Below are 21,398 nucleotides of genomic sequence, written 5' to 3'. Positions count from 1 at the left end.
GGAGCCTGCGATTTTTCCCTTGCCTCAGCAGGAATTAAGTAGGTCCCTATTTATTTTATCTGAATTTTATCACTTACTGTACACCACTCTGAGCCTTTCTGGATAAAGTAGGATATAATCTAGGTAATAAATAAATAATCTAAATAATTCAATCTAAAAATAATTTCTTCTTATCTTATATTCTTTTTCAAACCATTTGCCTCTGTCCATTTCACACTGGCTCTATCCATTGTCTCCTTTCCTTTCCCTCTCTCCTTCCACATCTATCGTATACTCTGTCTTCACTGACTACTCCTGACCTTGCTGCTACTTACAGGTTACATACTATGTATATATGCACCTTTTAAACACACACACACACACACACACACACACACACACACACACACAGAGAGGTGTGCTGGCCTGTACCACATCCATTGTATACACTGCTAATATGAGTACCCACTACTCCCTCATACGCTGAGAACATGAACATAGATCTGTGATTGCTTGACTCAGAAACAGAAGACAGTGTGCACACAGCAACACTCATCCAAAGCCCAGTGACATCAGCTATAATCCTTCCATCAACAGCTATAAGGTACAGAATGCATTTCTCCATAACCCCTAGACACTGAAAAAATCGGAAATTTGAGCTTTGTCAGAGTACACTTGAACAAATTTTCTCCTCTTGTTTAACTGCTTCAAGTTATTTCCTAGCACCTGAGGATATTTTCTTCTTTCTAGTGCTTCCACTGTTGTCAAAGAAAAGTTGAAGCCCTAAAATGTTCAAACATTTTTCTTTTTTTACCAAAACATTATAACTGAAGTATTTTTATGTCAGAGCTGTACTATCTGTGATGCTTTTTTTCATCTCACAGGAGCTGTCTGTTAAAAAGAGAAAAATCAATAGCTATTGTGATAGGAAGTGGATTTCATTTTCAGTTTAGAAATTACTTCCATTTTCCCCCTTTCCCCAGAACCATTTTTGCTTCTCTTTCAAATCTAAAAGATTGTTTGAAAAAATGAAGATTTACATTTCTATATTTAAAAGGAAGACCATATAGTAAATACTAGCTAACTCTCTTACAGACACAAAATGTATGTCCAGAAGTTACACTTTTCATGTGATGAGGCCACCAAAAGTGTGCTGTAGGCATAACATAACAAATGCTTAGGGCTGCAGAGGGCTTTAAAAATGGATCACTCGATTCCCAGCTCCCCGCCCCCCCCACCAATTGGCCCTTCCAGCCCCAGGCATAGCAGCTGCTGTTGTCAAGCAGCTTGCACAGGGGTTGGGTGGGAAGGGAAGCCCCCTCCCATTTCCCAAGAGGTCCAAGCGCAGCATCCAGGAGGCTGCCACTGTCACTCAGCATGCACCAGAGTTGGGGAGGGAAGGGGGCCACCTCCATTCCTGCCATCTCAGGGCCTTCACAACTGCCCTCTCTCTCCAGGGCCACACTACTGTCCCTGACTAGGGGCCTCCAGGGTCTTCCTCCCCTGTAGGCTCAGGTGGCCGCAGGTGTGCCAGGCCCCACTCCTCTCCTGGGGTCTTCAACCCCTTAGGGCTCAGGTGGTCATAGCCATGCCTGGCCCTCATACCCACCATATTGTGGGGGCTAGGGGTTAAGGTGCCCTGATCCACCTTTCACCAGGGTGATAACTGGCTTGACATTTCCTGAGGGCTCCTACACCATTAGGAGCCCCACCAGGTCACCCATTACTGGAAGGATGCAGTTTTAGGTCATGCCCAGGACCAAGAACCTCCTAGCCATCCCCATAAGCTCTTGCCCTTACCACCTAGATACCTGCTGCAGTTCACCCAGGTGATGCTTCTGCCTGGGTTGGCCACAGCAAACTGCAGCCTTTATACCCCTTGTTTTCAAAATGGCTGCTGCCATCAGGCATCTGCTAGCTGCCTGACTGCCCTTAAAGTGGCAGGCACCCAAAGGTGCAGCCACATGAATCAAATCAGGAGATCCATTAATCTCTCTGAATCAAATTGGAATCCTCCAAATTGATTTGGAGACATTCAATGATTTGGCCATAGACACAGCATTAGATGTTTTGGGGTTTTTTTACATACCTCAAGGTACCAGGTGCGGTTCATGAATGCTGAGATGGTGGGGAAGATGGAGCACCCCACAGGAGCACAGGGGGAGAGGGGGACCTGCACACTTGGAGGCAGATCCAGAAGTGGACCAAAAGTACTTCCAGTCCACTTCCGGGTCTGCCACGGAGCGCGTGGGGGACCCGCTCCCCTGACTTGGCAACTGGTGCCTCCTGGGTCCAAGGAGACATCTGGGGTCCCCTCACAGCCAATTGCTGAGCCAGAGGGGTGCAGGGGGAGTTCGCCACTGAGCATGTGGGGGACCCCCTGCATTCCTGTGGGATGCTCCATGTGCCCCACCATCTCAGCATTCACAAGCCGTGCCTGCTACCTCGAGGTACATAGAAAAAACATATAAAGCTGTGTCTGCGGTTGAATCGCTGATTCTCTGAATCAGAATTGAATCTTCAGATTCAGATTTGGCTGAATCAAATCAGGACAGTGATCAGAATCAGTGAATCAAATCACTGTCCCCTGAATCAAGGCAAATCCACATCCAAATCGGATACTGCCCACTTTGCACACCCCTACCAGACATGCATTCTGAGTAACTTTCAAGTTTTTAAATTTTCTCTAGTGTAAAAAGAACCACAGAATTTTAGTTGAAGTGTTTTAGCTTTAACAAAGGTAGGTCAAAACAGTCCTCCAAATAAATACTTCATAATGAGAATCACAAACACATTTTATTGAATTTAATATAGTGGTCACTAAGCAAAATTAAATGGCCTGTGCTATACCAGAGGTCAAAGCAGATGTGCTGCTGTTCTCTTCCAGCTCTGAAATTTATTATCTATTAAAGAAAACAGACTATTAATAATCCACTGTTCACGATGGTAAACAGGAAGCCCAGCACGCTCTTGATTCAATTACTTCAAATCAAAGGCTAGCCTCCTGCTGAACTGTTGCTTCTTTCCATTAAATCTAAAAGAACCAAATCATCATCATCAGGGATCCTGGTTTTCTCTGTTTAAAAAACCCAGATTCTCTGATTAAAACAAATCCTAAATTCTCTGATTAAAACTCCCCAAATCTGCATTTTTCCATTATTAAAATGAAATACTGCTTTTATTTATATGTATCAGTTGAACACAATGTTTTATTGATACATTTACAATTTTAAAGCAGTTTGAAAGCCTACCAGTGCCTCAGTCATTGCTACTCACTCCCAAGCCACATTCCCCCGCAAGCCCTGCCAGTGCCCCTCACTCCCAACCCACAGCTCCCCATCTCTGCTGGTACCCCTGACTCCTGACCTGCAGGCTTCCCCAACCCTACTGGTCTCCCTGACTTCCACCCTGCTGTCCCCTACCTCCAGGCCCCAGCCCCCAGTATGTGGAGAAGAGGGTGGGTTTGTGGGGCAGAGGGATGCATGTGGGACAGAGGTAGTGCCCAACCATGGGTGACATGCTGAGGAGGCAGAGGGGCACATGCCCCCACAGAATTTTGAACCCATAGCAGGGCATGGGACTGTAGCTTGGCTGGAGCGGCACTGGGCAGGAGCCACCTCTATGGCTCAGTGGGCAGGACTGGCATGGGAGGGCAGAGGAGGATGGTAAGACCTGTTGCTGCCCTGCTGCCAGGACCCCTGTGCCAGCCACATGGCCATGGAGTAATGCCACACCACCAGCAATGGGAGGAGTAATGAGCCAGGAGGCAGAGGACACTGTGTTGTGCTTACCTCCTCCCACTGCCAGCCGCTCACATGGCAGGTCACAGCTCTACCCGAGAGAGGAGTTGGGGTGGGGGCTCAGCATGGGCAGCCTGAGAGACACGGCAGTAGTGGTGGAGGCCAGAGCATGGCAGCAGGGTAGAGGCCCAGCCCAGCCCATGAGTGGCTGGTAGCAGGAGGAAGTGAGGGCAGCGTGGTTTGACTTGCTTGCTCATGTTAAAATTACCGACTCTTGTCTTCACTAGTATTTTATTCTTTTAGTAGTTACAGGTGTTAGCTAACATAATGTAAGCAGTAGAGTTTGGATAAAGATTTTGGGATCCCAAATTCTTTGTGAATTCAAGGGAAATTCAGAGAATAGTTTTGAAATAAAAAATGAAGAATAAAATGGAAACATTGAAACTGTTCCTTTAGGTTCTTCTGAAAGAATTTGGTTTGATTTCTCTGGGATAAATTCAGAAGGGGAATGCAGACATGAGCCCCTAAACAGAGAATGACCTCTTGTAAAATGTAGCCAAGTGGATAAGATACTCAGCTGAGGTATAGTGAGATGTGTGTTCAAATTCTTCTCTGCTTAATTTGGAGCAGGGACTTGAATTTGGGTTTCTGGCTTGTTAGCGAAGTGCCTTAATCATTATCATGGAGGGTATTCCAGGCTGGTACTCTCTCAGTTATGCCTGCTGAAACTGTGCCACTTTGCATAAATAAATAATAAGGGTAGCAGCGAGTGCTGTAAGCACAAGGCTAGAATGTCATTCAGTCTCCTGCATAATGATTATTTAAACTTATACAAAGTGAAACCACTTCAGAAGGTGAAACTGAGAGTCCCACAGGTTTACAAATAACATGTAGGTTCCCATAGGTGGATCTAGGATTTTGAAAAGGGGGGTGCACATGATGAAGTGCATTACCACGTATAACACAACACGCATTTTTCTCCAAGTAAAAAAAAAATAGAAGCTTTACCAATATATAGGGATCTACCCTAAATTGCACTGGAAGTGCACTGTGCAGTGGCTCCTTTAATCTTGCTCTTTTGGTTGTGTGCCACCCTGCCAGCCCCCTGCTGCTGACTGGCAGAGGGGCCCCAGAAGCTCCACCACTCACCGCTTGCTCCTGATTGACCAGCAGGCAAAAACACAGTTTTAAATATGCTGCAGTTTTTGTCTCCCATCCCATCAGCAGCAAGTAGCAGGGCTGCTGGGATCCCTCTGCCAATAGGCAGGAGGCGGCAAAAACCATGTCATATTTAAAACAAGATTAAAAGAGATTAAAGGAGCAGCTGCATGGCACACTTTCAGCGTGATTTAGGTAGATTCCTACCACTATGTTAGGGACCTAAGGCTATATTATTCAGTTTAAGATTGATGTAAAAACAAATATAATTTTACTATGAGTTCAGAACAGTCTGAAAGGCTGTGAAATAGGAGCTACACTATAGCTTGTACTATACATAATGTTTTTGTCTATTCTGTGGAAAATTTTAAAAATGCAGTTTGGAGTTCCCCTGAAATTAGATTGCCTATTTTTGGAACTGCCAGTAAACTGAAAAATGAATTATTTGCACAGCTCAAGTAAGAATGGAGAAGTAAGGCAGATGAAGTAGGATTATGCATACATCACAGTGACACCACCAGTGAATCTAGCCTCTTGCAGGTAGACTCAGACTTCAGTGTATTCTCAGCAAATAACTCTCTTATGCATCCTGTCATAGCAATGAAGCCTAAGCTTAATTGTGACATTGTTGTTGAAATTACTGACAAATAACAGTAAAATGTAAGTGGGAAAGAAAGCAAGGGAGAAAGGCAAAAGCCAATCTAGTGAAGTTTCAACATAAAGGCTAAGATTGTTAAATGCATTTTTATGACAGCAGAATAATGAGCTCTTATGAGTTAGATGCTGTTCATTAGATGGACAAAGATTCAATTTTAAAAGGATTCATGAAGGTTTAACATTATGAGAGACTCTAACAGCTTCCAGGCTCCTGGCTTTGAACTTCTTTTCATGTTTATGTTTCCATCCCTTCCCTTTTGAAAAAGTAAATAAGAATAACAAGCCCAGGTTTTGTTTTCACAACTGAAGGAATAATTAACCCTGAGAGCAAGGGGTGGGGAGGAAAAGCCATCAGAGTTGGACTATTTGTTTGACTGCTGTGAGAGGCAAAACTATTAGAAACATTAATAAGAAAGATGAGACGCTTCAATCTGAAGGTATTAAAAATGCACACAGTATTGATCGACAAACTTACCATAATTATGCAGTAGAACAAGCTGATTCAGCTGACTGTGTTTTTGGACAGTCTGGGTGATATATCTCCCAGCTCATGAAATAGTTTGACTGTAAGAATATTGACTGACAGCTTCATTTTAATAGTTTGTTATAGCATGCTAACACTATAAGGTTTTGTCTGAAGCTCTGTAGAGGCCTGGTCTAAAGCCTACTGAAACCAATGGGGGACTCTAAAGGGCTTTTAAGTACCCAACTTCCATTGAAAGTGAATGGGGGTTGGGTGCTTAATTCCCATTTGTGCTAAGAAAATCTCCTTCCCTCTATATATTGCACCTTCTGTATATAACACCTACATTATAGGAATTATATTGAAGTTGCTCCAAGGAAGACAGATTATTTAATGGCTTATAACTAGTCAGATTTGGACAGAATTGTGACAGCATATCCCTTTTGATCCTCTGAACAGTGTCAAGGATCTGCTCCATTCAACATGGGTGCCACCACTCTTAAAGAAAAAAGATTGCCAGAATTTTTCAGCAGTGCAAAACCATGCGTTTTCCCCTCCAGTCATTTTCAGAAATGGCTAAGACATTTTGGCTATTGCTTTTCTACAATATATACATCCATCAAATAGTTAAAGTTAATAAAATAATAAGCAACTGGAAACAGGATTTGGCAATGGAAATGTCAGCCAATCAGAAGTGGAGGGCCCATAACCACCCTGTCAATAAAGATTTCTTTCCCATGTTGTCTACCGCAGCATTTATAGCTGCTACAAATTGTTATGTTGATTCTGAATGGGACCCTCTACCAAGCTCACCTCTTGTTCCCCTTTACATTATTGTTATGTAGCCTTGACTGTTAAAGCCTCAGATCTAAACATACACAGGGACAAATAAATGGATGTTTACTGCTCCTGGCAATGTGAAATTGCCATTACACCTTCAATTAGGGCTGCACGAAATGGCACCATGCCATTTCGACTTGAGTTTTGAGGTTTCGATGAAACAGTGTTTTGTTTCTAATTTCATTTTCATTTGAAACAGCTGTTTTGTTTCACTTTTTCGAAACAGTGAGGCTGTTCTGATGTTGTTTCCACATTTCACCCATTCCCTAAATGGGGAAGCTCGAAACAGCCTCTCTCCTCTGGCAGGCAGATGGAGGGCCCCAATCTGCCTGCCAGATGAGGGAGGGAAATCGGGTGCTGCCACCTGGGACTGGGGAGGGGAACTGAGCCATCAGGCTCAGCGCTAGATCGGGCTGAGTTCCTTTCCCTAACCCAATCGTAGCACTGGGGAGGGGAACTGAGCGATCAGGCTCAGTTCCCTTTCCTAGCCAATCTCAGTGCTGGGGAGGGGCACTGAGCTTGGGCTCAGTTCCCTTCCCCTGTGCTGTGATCAGCTTCCCGCAGTCCAGCTGTGGGGGGCAAAGAGAGCCAGGGTGCACTCCCGGCTGCTGCTGGGCACATAGCCCTAGTTCTCCCATCTCCTACCACCTGGCTGCTTCGAAACTCAAAATGCTTTGCAACTTTCAAAACATTTCGACTAGCCTCGTTTTGTTTCAAGGCTGTTTCGAAGTCCTTTGTTTTGATTCAATTTTGCTATTTCAAGTTCAAAATGAGTCAAAAGAGTGTCAAATCGAAACAGCCAGCAAAATTACACACAGCCTTACCTTCAATCTCAAATACCATCAAAAAGGAACTTGTTCCTTGAACCTGACCAAAAGCCTGCTGAGGTAAAGGGAATATATCCATTGACCTCAATGAGCCTAGGAAAGAAAACTGTTCAGAGAGGATGGATTCTGACTGATACCATTAGTCAGAAAAAAAAAAAAAGAGTGCTCAGGCATGGCTAGCATCACTCCTTTCTCCTAATCTCAACCTTTAAAACTCCATTTTCACTTCCCTTCTACTTTATTTTTTTAAGATTCAAAGAGCACATCCCCACCCTTCCTATAGATCAATTTCCAGAGATTTAATAGAAACCCAGTGTCAAAGGACCATTAATGGAAGCAGGATTAAGTTTAAGCATCATTAATTGGCCCAGAGTAAATTGAAGTTCTATTAAAAATTGCCCATCTGTGAGTGCTAATTTAGAAGATACCAGTTATTTTTCTTTGATGAGACAGAATTTGGAAAACAAGCAGAGAAAATAAAAGTTGGGGGAGGAAAAGACAAGAAAAACAGAATATAAAGCTTAATGGGTGAAAATGTTAATTATGCTTTGAGGCGCTTAGTCTCCTAAACTTCTATTTATAACAGAAAATGTTTTAAATTATCTATGTGTAATTTTTTAAAACTGTGATTCTGGTTCTGCTGTTTTTCTTTCATTATCTTTGTTCCAACTACAGGAACATAAGGCATTGCAAATTTCTGGATGTTGTGTTGCTATTTGTTAAGGAATGCTTAATGAGCTTATTTTAATGAACACAAACTCCAAGGTGTCTAAGACTCTGTGGGCTGTTGAACCCCTTGTTACTCAAAGTCATTGCTGTCCGCGTATAAGTACCAATGTAAAAAAGAAAGCAGTGCCTTCCCCAAGGACCAGATCTACCAAACACTGGGTCCTACTAGATGAGAAAAAGGACAATCCCACAAAACCAAACCTCATATTATTTTATTGCACTGTATGTAAAGGTGGAATAGGGGGAAAGCACTTAGAGAAAACTCCACAGTACAGTATGGCCTCCAATATAAACACCAATTTAAAAAATTGGTGGCATGGATCTTGAATCTGTTTAACTGAAACCAGTGGGAGTTTTACAATTGAATTTAGTGGGAGATGGGTCATGCCCTTAATCTATATAACCAGTGCCAAATTCAACCCCGGCATAAGTAAATTTAATCTATTAGTTAGAGTTGCAGCAATATAAACTCGGACTAAATAAGTCCTATTCTGCCCTATTCACATTCATATAGAATTCTTCATCTGGAGACACTAAAAACCTTTGACAAGGTACATTAAGCTTCATTCCTATTTCATATATGAGGCACAGAATAATTAAAAGACTTCATTTGGCCACATACAATTTTAAAAATTAAAAAAAAAAAGTTTAAGAATACTAAAATTTCCACATCAAATATGATCTTTTGTTTGATCTGCAATATTTATTTATTTATCAATTTATTTGGGGTTTTTTTCATTTCAGCAAGAAAAACACAGGAAAAAAGTAATTCTGGGTTTATCAATTAAAAAAAAATATTCTTTATATGCTTCAGTTTGAAATCAATTATTTCATATAAGCTCCAGCCATATAAAATGGGGTTTTTTTCTATTTTTAGCATGAAAAAATGTAAAAAATGTAAAATATAACATGTAAAAATGTTTTAAGTGAGGTAGGGATAAGACGGTGGCATTGGAAATCGTGTAACACATCAAGAATCCAATAAGGGATACTTATGTTTGCTATAGAATTGTGCCCCAGTTCCAAACACCAGAAGTTCACTGTTGGACACTACTTCGCATTTCATTAGTGCATACATTTTGAAAAAGAAATATATCTGCACCTTGAAATCTGAAGAGCTTTTCGGTTTGGGGTGTTCAGAAACTAGATCTCCATTTTATAGCTGAAGCCCACAGCTAGGTTTTTCCTGCAATTATCACAGGCAAGTCACAAATGAAACTCCATGCTTGCTATTAATGGATCCTAATTACTATGCCCAAACTTCCTCTCAAGGAAAATGCTTCTTGGTTTGCACAACATCAAAGACCTTGGGGATTAAGATTCAAAAACAAACCTCCATGCTAAATGAATCATATGAATCAATGCTATAGTTCCTAATTTACTAATACCCAGCTTACCATCAAGTCATTCAGGACAACCTCCCCACTCTTGCTTCATAAAATGACCCTACCTCAGCCCTTCTTTTCCCAAACAGTATTTCATAATTGCAACAGGTTTGCTAAAGTTCAAAAAGTATTTCACGGATATCAAATTGATATATGTTGAAATAGATCTGCATGAGAGCACAACACAAAGGAGTGGATTAGTCACTTTAAGTCACATAAAAGTTTCACTGGGAAATCCATTAACTTCCATGTCCATGACCTCAGCATGCCTCTTTATACTAAAACTGCATCTTTCTCATGGGGCACATCTATATGTGATGCTACATTGCCATAGCAACACACTATGGGGACATAGCGTCTGGAGGCAAAAACCATGATGCTGCAGCTACATTGCTCTAGCAACGCACTCCCTTATTATAGCATGTTGTTACAGTGATGTGGTGCCTAAAAATAACTGTGCGCAGTGTGCATGGTGCAGTATGGGCTGTTAGGTACCAAAAGGAAGTACTAAATGATGGCACAGTAGCAACAGTGCCATACTGGCACATGTAGACATGCCCATAGAGCAGAAAAAAAACAAGGAACATTCGTTCAAATTCAGAAACCCTCCAAAATCATTAATGTGTAGGGTGTTGTCTCTCTCCTGCATCAGCAGGTCTTTCCCAAGCACCTGGACCTTGTCATAAGGGTAAGCTATGGAAATGTAGATCAGATAATATGTCCCCAGCTGAGGCTGTGAGGATATTCAACCCAAGAGTGTTAGGTGAGAAGACGATGGTTTCCAGTTAAAAAAAAAAAACCGTGAAGGAGCCATGTCTGCAATAGAAGGGGAGACTTAACGTTCACCTCGGGACTCAAACTGTTACCATGACCAGAGTTTATCTGCAGGCAGCAAGATGCTCTTGGCGCCGTGTGGCTCAGCAGCAGTAACTATCACACTGCAGGTTTGGCATCATCTCCTCCGTGCTGTAAACTGTATTAGAGAGACGCTCCCACCCACACAGCAAGGACTCTGAGTCAAAGCATATTTCATCACAGTACAGTGGATTTTCCTTCGTTATTACTTTGGGTTTTGTTAACAGCCCTGGACACAAACATTTGGGTTTGTTTGTGTCAGTGCCGCCATTGAACTCGTTTGGGGGAATAAAAGTGAGTCTCCCAGCATCGTATCTGTATCTGATTGAATTACCCAGTTTAGGAACAGTCACTGGACCTCAAAGAGCTAATACACATTTGATGATTCTGTATGATAGCCTGTGAAATGGATATTTCCATGGCAATGAATAGAAGTCATTGTATGTGTGCACTGAGTGAAACTGAAACCTCTTCTACTGCAGGCTGCTGCTGGGATCTAGCATGAAATATTAAAAAGAAGCCTTCATGCCTGGAGTCTTTACTGGGTCACCTCAGATTTCAGCTATCCTCCTCGCTCAATCCTCTCCTTGGGGTGTAATTAAATAAGGGCACGATGGTATGAACCTACTAATGGCTTCTCATCACCCAAAAGGAAATAGCTGAATTACCCTGGGATGCCCAGTCTGATTAAGAATAGCACTTGCTTGACTGAGGTACTTCATTTGGCAGTGAGGGTAGCAGTCTGTGAGCAGTGGAACTGAACAGCTTTAAAGAAAAAACACCTTTTGCAAAGGAAAATGGTAGGAAGATTAAAAGAGCATAACACAAAATACACACCCATATTCTCCTTGAAGAAATTAGGGCCAGATGCTGATTTCAGATGTGCTGGTGCAGAAAGAGACACACTCTGGTGAAAACAATGTAGATCCTCAGAGTTAACAGTGGAACATCAGTTAGCATCAGCAACCTGATTCTTAAAGATGGAAATTAATATTTGATCCATCAAGTTTACCACAGAAAGTTACAGAGTAGTGGGCACGTCTACACAAGATGCTACATTGCTGTACCAATCAGCTACATCGCCATAGCTCATTGCTATGGCAATGTAGGATCAGCGAGCATGAACCATGATGCCAACACTACTGCGCAGGAGCATGGGAAAAAACCCATGCAGTGTCAGGACTGTACAGTAACACCAGCTACTGCACAGTCATGTGGTACTTGCTGAAGCAGTACTATCCCTGCTGGTGCTTCAGCAAGTACCACGTGACTGTGCAGTAACAACTGCGCAGTCTGGCGCACATGTAGATGTGCCCAGTATATGTCAAGCTGTAAGTACTGGGGGCCAGAAGGAAGCTTTCCCCAGGGCCTGATGATTGTTTCAGGATTGTTGCACCTTCTTTTGCAGCATCTGGTGCTGGCTGCTGTTAGAGATAGGATAATGGACCAGACAGATGACTAGAGGCCTGAATGACTTCAGCAGTCCCTGTGTCCTGAGCGACTGGGTGGTGTAAGCCAAAGCAGACCTAATCACAGCTAGGAAGAGGCACTTAAAATAAAACATTATGAAAAATAGGCTGCAGGAATTGGATGGCCCCTTTTTCAGATGTAATTATCTTCTAAGTAATTATCTCTGGAGGAAGATAGTTCTGCTCTTCCATAACATTACACCAGTGTTGTTTTTCCCTTTCAGGAGCAGACCAACCAAGGCTAAATCTTAACACTAAGTAGAATATTTATCGAGTGGAAAAGAAAAAGAAAAAGAAACTCAGTTACAAAAGAGCAGCTGAATTTTTGCTAGAGGGCTGGAATGGAGAAATACTGGGGAGTGACAGTAGTTTTTCACTGGAAAAGCTTCTTTGGATACACTTAGTAGCACTTAAATGCCAAGAATTAATGGTACAGTGTGATGCCCCTGTAACCTAAGCATGTTACTGAAATGGCAATGTAGAATTACCCGTGGAAATGATTAAGGTTTATCTTTATGGAAGAGCCCACAAAATGTTAGGCACTGTCTACACATCCAGGCTTAAGGGATGCAACTTTGGATTCTCCAAAGACAGCAGGAAATCAAAGATGTAGTATAAATTCAGAGTTATTATTATTATTATTTTTTATAACTAAGCTGTACCAGGCGCGCTACACCTTCTAGCCATTACTGGTCGGTAGGTTTTATTATGGAACCCCCCCATATGCCTAAATTGTATGTGGATTTGAAGGAGGAAAGTGCAGCCTACAAACAGTTGCAGTAGGACCTTCTATGCAGAAGACAACATGTGGAAGATAAAGCAAATACTGTTGTGAGAAAAAAGGATGAAGGAGAGTCTGAAATATTTGCTGGAATGATGGGGTACATAAGATAAGAGCAGGAGCAAGAATGAGGCAACCTCAGATAAGTACGGAGAGGCACCTCTTGCTATCCCATGATCACCTCTTGGTCAAACTGCCCAGTTGTGGCCTTGGCTCCACCACGATCCACTGGCTGGGAAATTGGCTTCGTGGTCGGACCCAGAGGGTTGTGATTGATGGCAGTCACTCATTGTGGTGCCCTGTGACCAGTGGGGTCCCTCAAGGCTCTGTCCTGGGACCCATCCTGTTCAACATCTTTATTAACGATGAGGACATTGGAGTCAGGAGTGGACTGGCCAAGTTCGCCGATGACACCAAACTTTGGGGCAAAGCATCCACGCCAGAAGATAGGCGCGTGATCCAGGCTGACCTGGACAAGTTCAGCAAATGGGCAGACGAGAACCTCATGGTGTTTAACACCGAAAAATGCAAGGTTCTCCACCTTGGGAGGAAAAACCTGCAGCACCCTTATAGGCTCGGCAGTGCTACGTTGGTTAGCGCTACAGAAGAAAAAGACTTGGGGGTCATCATTGACCACAAGATGAACATGAGCCTGCAGTGCGATGCTGCGGCTAGTAAAGTGACCAAAATGCTGGCGTGCATCCATAGATGCTTCTCGAGCAAATCCTGGGACGTCATTCTCCCCTTGTACTCGGCCTTGGTGAGGCCGCAGCTGGAGTACTGCGTCCAGTTTTGGGCTCCACAATTCAAAAAGGATGTGGAGAAGCTTGAGAGAGTCCAGAGGAGAGGCACGCGCATGATCAGAGGTCAGGAAAACAGATCTTACGATGACAGGCTGGGAGCCATGGGACTCTTTAGCCTGGAAAAGCGCAGGCTCAGGGGTGATCTGATGGCCACCTATAAGTTTATCAGGGGTGACCACCAGGATCTGGGGGAACATCTGTTCACCAGAGCGCCCCAAGGGATGACGAGGTCGAACGGTCACAAACTCCTGCAAGACCGTTTCAGGCTGGACATAAGGAAGAATTTCTTTACTGTCCGAGCCCCCAAGGTCTGGAACAGTTTGCCAGCGGAGGTGGTTCAAGCACCTACATTGAACACCTTCAAGAGTAAATTGGATGCTTTTCTTGCTGGGGTCCTATGACCCCAGCTGACTTCCTGCCCTTTGGGCAGGGGGCTGGACTCGATGATCTTCCGAGGTCCCTTCCAGCCCTAATGTCTATGAAATCTATGAAATCTATGAAACAACCTTGAGGTGACAACAAGCCTGACTTACTGCAATGGAAAAGAGGAACCAGTAGGGATGTGTGAAGTGTCCAAGGCAGCTGACGTGGCCAGACTGGCCGACAGAAGAAAATCCTGAAAGCTCCATTTTACCTGGATGAACAGGCTGGCTCTTTTAAAAACATTAAGAATTTTAAAAAACCAAACTCTGGACATTTGTATATGTGAAGGGGAAAGGAGAAGGACGAGTTAAAGATGAGTCCCCTCACTTACAGACCTAATGACTGGAAAGATGATATTTAAATGGAATTAAAATAGGAGTTTTTTCTAGTTCTCAGTGCTGTTTATTTACTAAATATGCTTGCAGAGTTTACATAATGCCTGTTTCACTTTCATAGGCAGATCCAGGACTTTGTAACAATGGGTGCAGGAATGAGTCACATTGCGGGGGGGGGGCACATTCCTCAATCCCAGCCCCTCCTAACACTAAGGTGGGCAGACCATAGTACAGGAGCAGCAGCTAAAGACTTTTTGTATGCGCTCAAAGCAGGTAAGAATCACCCCTTCTCTTCCTCTCCATGCTTGTCTCCCTCTATCCCAATTCCCCTCCCCATCCTATGACTGCTGCTCCCCAAAACTGTACTCAGGAGGGGAGGAGCTCCAGAGTTTCCCTACTCAAGCTGGCTGCATGGGGGAGCCAGGCTCAGTTGAGGACAGTGGCAGTAGTGGTGGCAGCTGGCAGATGCTCTTCCCTGAGCGTGCTCCCGGGCTACTGAGTAACAGGGCAGGGAGGGTGACCCCACTCATCACTGCCACTGTCTGCAGCTGAGCTCCCCATGCAGCCTAGCTGTAGTGGGCCAGGAATAGCTCTGGAGCTTCCCCTGCCTCCCAGTCATCGGGGGACAGTGGAAGCAGTGGGTGGGGTAGGTGAAAGAAAAGTCTTACCTGCTTCAAGGACTTAAAAAAATCTCTGGTTGTTGCTCCTGTGGGGGTGGGGCCGTGCCGCCACACCCCTCTGGATATACACCTGTTCACTTTCATTTTGGGGCATTTTCACTTTCAGGTACTTGTGTACTAACATAATGCTGCAATGTCTGAATATCATACAAGAGGGGGAACATCCTCTCATTAATGATTTGGAGAATGGGTTTGAGTGCCATTTAGCAAAATTTCAGATGACATGGAGTGTGGTGGAGTTGCTGACATGCTGAAGCTAGGATTCAGAATGACCTATGTAAACTGGACAAATAGTCCAAAAAAAAAAAAATCAAGCAGATGGAATTCAGCATGGGCAAGTGCAGAGTCCAGCACTTAGGATGAAACAATCATATAAACAAATACAGAATGCAGAATGGCTGGTGGGGCTGCAGTGCTTCAGAAAAGGACTTGGGGTTACATAGATTATTGTGTGTCCAGTTTGGGGCCCTATGCTTGAAGAAAAATGTGGACAAATTAGAAAGTGTTCAGTGGAGAGTTACAAAATGATTAGAAGTCTGAAAAACATGACTTACGAGGAAAGACTGAAAGAACTGGTATTTAATTTAGAAAAGAGAAGGCTTAGGGAAGATTTGATAAATCTTAACCATTCTTCAGGTATTTGTTGAAGAGGATGGAGGGAATAGAACAGGAAGAAATAGTCTTAAATTACAGCAAAGGAAATTTAAGTTGGATATCTGGAAGAACTTCTCATCAAGAGGGTAATTAAGTATTAGAATAAATGACCCAGAGAAGTGGTGGAATATCCAACCTTGGAAGCTTTTAAGACTAGGTTAGACAAGCACTTGTCTAAGATGGTTTAGATCCTGCCTTGAGAAGGGGGTTGAAACTGGCCGACTTCTTGAAGCCCCTACAGTCCCTACTAGTCTATAAGTGCTTGGATTTAAACAAAGAACAGTTTTCAATAAAAAATATTTTTTAAAAATGAAAATATTTACTAATATTATATCAGTAAAATCATTCTCTCCTCTGTTTCTTGACCCAGTGCTTTTATCATACGCCTGAACTATGTTCAGGTCTCCTTAAATGCAGTAATTGTAGGTCTTCCTGCCTCTGCTGACTTGTAGCCACATTTAAAAATCTTGCCCTGACACTTTCACATTTGACACCTATTTTAAAAACAATGATCCAGTTCTGGATTTGATTTTAAATCCCTGCAAATCTAAAGGTCTAGTTCCAGCTCATCTTTGTCAGTGCAGATGCAAATATGCTAAAATTGGAACCTATTGTGTACTATAGTTATACACATAACAGTAGTGTGCCTAAAGGTATTATAACAAAGCTTTTATAGAGGTTGCCTTGTGGAGTCTGCGCAGAATTCTCTATTACATCTCCTTCCAAAGCCACCTGACCATGGGAGACCTGCTGCTGTTACACACTGTATTGCTCTTGGTCATCTTATTTATCATGTTTCATCAGTGAGATAGGCAGCAATCCAATTTTATAGATAAGGAACTGGAGATTCAAAGCATTCAAGGCAATTCCTCCAGCTTGCTAGTTTCTATTTTACTCTTCATATTCCCTCATGAAAAGTAGCAGGCCACTTACGCAATGAGATACTGCTCAGCATAAGCAGGAGCTTTAGAATATGGCCCATAGCTAGGCAGAGCTCATTTAGCTGGACCAGGACCGCTGCCAAGAATCAAGCCCCAACAACGAGAGAGAGTACATGTCTGTTCAAATTTGCTGATGACACTAAGATGTGGGGGGACGTGGGCACACTGGAAGGATGCAACAGGCTACAATCAGACCTAGACAGGTTACAAGGGTGGGCAGACGAGAATAGGATGGGTTTCAACACAGACAAGTGCAAGGTGATGCACCTCGGGAGGAACAACCGGCACCATACCTACAGGTTAGGGAACTTCCCTCTTGTCAGCACGGAAGCGGAAAGGGATCTGGGGGTCATCACTGACTCCAAGATGAACATGGGCCGGCAGTGTGGAGAGGCAGTCAGGAAGGCCAACCGCACCTTGTCATGCATCCACAGATGCATCTCGAGCAGGTCCAGGGAGGTGATCCTCCCCCTCTATGCAGCACCGGTCAGGCCGCAGCTGGAGTACTGTGTCCAGTTCTGGGCACCGCACTTCAAGAGGGATGTGGACAACATGGAGAGGGTCCAGAGGAGGCCACTTGCGTGATCAGGGGACAACAGGGCAGGCCCTATGAGGAGAGGCTACGGGACCTGAACCTGTTCAGCCTCCACAAGAGAAGGCTGAGGGGGGATCTAGTGGCCTGTTACAAACTAGTCGGGGGGATCAGCAGGCACTGGGGGAGTCCCTGTTTCCCTGAGCACCGCCAGGAGTGACCAGGAATAACGGTCACAAGCTGGCAGAGGGTAGGTTTAGGTTAGATATCAGGAGGCGCTACTTCACGGTCAGGGCAGCTAGGATCTGGAACCAGCTTCCAAGAGAAGTGGTGCAGGCACCTACCCTGGGGGTGTTTAAGAGGAGGCTGGATGTACACCTTGCTGGGGTCATTTGACCCCAGTACTCTTTCCTGCCATGGCAGGGGGTCGGACTAGATGATCTGCTCAGGTCCCTTCCGACCCTAGAAACTATGAAACTATGTTCAGAAACAGAACCAACTGCTAGTTTCCTACTCTGAGTACTCCAGGCCAGTTTCTTCTCTCATATACACTGTGGCAAACCAAGAGCAACTCAGCTCTGTTCAATGTACGGGTCCCTAAATCTAAAACAGAGATAAATGGGAGGGAAACAAAGCTCACCACCACTTACATTCATTTCCAAAAGAGCCCAGACATGCAAGACACCACTGTTGTACCTTCAAGCCCTGAGTGCAGACACACGTAAATGGAATAGCACTCCTTGCTGTTATGCGTCTGTATCACTTATCATCAGTGTCTCTGGCAGAACGCCAGCCCTCCCTCAGGACCTTTTGGTGTGCTAAATGCTCATGAAATGGTTTTTCTATCACAGCACACTTTGGAAATTTCATTAGAGCCCAGGAAATAGCAAAAATATATCTGCATGAGGTGTCACAAGAGGCCTGTTTGGGAAACATGGCTACACAAATGCACCTGTACCACAGATGTGGAGATACATGCACGAGTTTCAGGGAAATTGCACCTCAGGCTGCTGACAAGCAAAAATCATGACATGGGTGACACTGTGTGTGTGTTACGGTGCAGTGGAGTGAAAACTACAGGCATGCTAGCCCCTGCTGAGGCCATGAAGCCTGCCAAGTTTCAAGGAGATAGGTATTGGGGTTTCTGGGAAACTGCACCTCAGGCTGCTGACAAGCAAAACTCGCGACATGGTTGACACTATGTGTTAAAGTATGCCCTCACTGGTGCTGGGGCCTCTACATGACATGGTAGTGTGCCCTAATGAGGTCTCCTCCTCCCCTACAGCTTCAGTCCAGTCCACTACTTTAAATGGCTACAGGTAAAATAATAACTTGGTGAGCAGCACAGTAGCACCAGCAGCATCTCAGGCAGACAAAGTGTCACAGAGCCTTGCTTTCCTCGCCTGGAGGAGTTTCTTCTCCAGCGTGTGCCCTCACTCTGTGTGTGTGTGTGTGTGTGTGTGTGTGTGTGTGTGTGTGTGTGTGTGTGTGTGTGTGTGTGTGTGTGTGTGTGTGTGTGTGTGTGTGTGTGTGTGTGTGTGTGTGTGTGTGTGTGTGTGTGTGTGTTAAGGTGCACCCTCACTGGCGTTGGGGCCTCTACGTGACATGGTAATGCGTCCCGATGAGGTCTTCTCCTCCCCTACAGCCTCATCTCAGTCCACTACTTTAAATAACAACAGGTAAACACTGCAGTGCACTGCAGCACCAGCAGCATCCCAGGAAGCCAAATCGTCACAGTGTCCTTTTCTGAAGTACTGCAGCCCTGCCAGTCATTCTGCATTCATGCATATGATTGTTTCATCCTAAGTGCAGGACTCTGCACTTATCCATACTGAATTCCATTTGATTGATTTTTGGACTATTTGTGGACTCTTTGGACTGATTTTGGACGCTTTCCTTTCCTGCAGGAGCTTCTCGTGCAGCAGCTGCCAGAGAACTCTCCCTGCCAGCCTCAGACCCAGCCCTGCGGCTTAGATGTTCTCAGAGGCCTGTTTTCTTCCAGTCAGGTGCTAGGGGTGTTGCTTTAAGGACATGGCACTGGCAGACAAGGTCCTTTCCTTTGGGTCAATCTAATCTGGTATGTTTTAGCAGACCAACTGAAAAGTTAGTTACAGAAATATATCTTAGTAAGCTTTCTGGTTGAAAAACCCTTTGATAGGCAGAGGAAACACTTGCAGTTGGCGTGTATGCTGTTCCTGGATGGAAGGAATAGTAAAGAAGCCAGAGGCTGGCATGCAACACAGGCAAGAAAGCCAGTCAGTGAAAATGGAAATGGAGGTGTCAGGGGGTGAAAGACAGGTTTGGTGAGGGAAAGGGGATATAGCAGCGCAGGTAAAAGTGGAGAAGTACCTGGGGAGTCAGATGTCCAGCAGGTTGTAGTGTGTCATAAAGCCAAAGTCTATATTGAGCCCATGAGTTTCTGTACCTAGAAGGCTAATGAAGTGACGTTCATAGGTCCAGCTGTGAAAAGTGGTTTGTAAATTCAAACAAGCACTGAACCTTGCAAACCTAACCTCATCACCAGAACAGAAGCCAACCTCCTACAGCTCAAAACACAGAACCTGCCAATAATCTCCAGTACCCCCACAAACTGCACACCAGAATCTATCAAAGACAACAAAACTGAACTACCTGTGGGGGCACATTCTTCTCAAAAAAACCCACTCTGTCTCCAGTCTGTCAGGCCTGATCCTGAAAGGGAATTTACAAACCACTTTTCACAGTAAGGCCTATGAACTTCATTTCATCAGCCTCCTAGGTAGTAGGTACAGAAACTCATGGACTCAATATAGATATTGGATTTATAATACACTAACAACCTACTTCTCCATTTTTACCTGCGCTGCTATATCCCCCTTCCTTCCCCTGCCCCACCCTGTCCCTCACCCCCTGATGCCTCCATTTCCATCTTCACTGACTGGCTTTCTTGCCTGCATTGCATGCCAGCCTTCTGCAAAAGAAGACCTGGCTCTAGGGGAAACTTGAGGAGTGTGGAGCACAAACTCAGCTGATTCCCTTCCTTCCTCAGAATTTCCATTGCTAGGGCACTCAGAGTCAGATCTAGCTCCAGCTCTTCCTCTGGCACTGGAAGGCTCAGGCTGGGAACTGAAATTGGGGTGGAGGAGACTGTCATGCTGATGCTACTGCTTGTTGTCACGGTGGTGGTTGGGGAGGGGGCGGTTATGGCTGGTGCCCGTGGAGGGGATGCAGTCTCAGGCACAGGCAGTGGCACTGGCACTGCTCCACTCTCTTTGCTGTTCCTGGAAGCCTTATCCCTAGTTGCATCCTGCTAGTTGCAGGAAAGAGGCTGTGTCTCAGTTTTGTGGGTGGGACTTACATCTCTCCCTCTACCCCCTCTTCTACCCCATCCCGAAGGATTTCCAGCTGCCTTTCTACCGTGCTTCGTGGTAAGTTTCATAGTGTTCTGTTTTTATACCAATATATAAATGTATCTGCGTTCCTATATACATTCTATAAGGTGTATAGTATATGTCGCAAGGTATAAAAGTATCTCCCTTCTTACATAAATTCTATAAAGTATGTAGTCCATGCTGCAAGGTATAAATGTATGGAAATAAAATATAAATGTATCTCCCTTCCTATATAAATTCTATAGTGTAATATCCAATATAATTATAAAATTGAAAAGAATAAATCAATGAATATAATAATACAATAAAAGGGTCTAGAAGAAAGCAAAAGGTATTGTGGAATCCCACTTGCTAGGCTAGCAAGTAGGAAATCATTCAAATTAATGGTAGTAATAGTCTTCGTTGTCTAACACTCCTGAGCTGCTGGAAGATACAGCTCAGTAACTGTCAGACCCCAAGGCAGAAAGCAGACCAGTTCAAACAATGCTGCCTTTTATGCTGTTTTTCCATCCCCCAGAGCATTGGGATTGGAAAGGACCCCAGGGAAGGATCACAGTCACTGGCCAGCTACACAGTCAATATGAGAGCAGTCCTTTCCCCCTTTTCCCTTTCTTTCTTTCTGTTTCTCCGCAGACAAGCCCAGCTTGAGCTTTGAAACTCGAAACGTTTTATAACTTTCAAAATGTTTCGACTGCCCTCGTTTTGTTTTGAGGCTGTTTCAAAGCTCTTCATTTCATTTCAATTTCGCTGTTTCAAGCTCAACACAAGTGAAACCA

The sequence above is a fragment of the Crocodylus siamensis genome, chromosome 12, assembly GCF_052110815.1.
Source record: "Crocodylus siamensis isolate JL-2025a chromosome 12, ASM5211081v1, whole genome shotgun sequence".
In the NCBI taxonomy this organism is placed as follows: domain Eukaryota; kingdom Metazoa; phylum Chordata; order Crocodylia; family Crocodylidae; genus Crocodylus; species Crocodylus siamensis.
Note: the sequence above shows the minus strand (reverse complement) of the source record.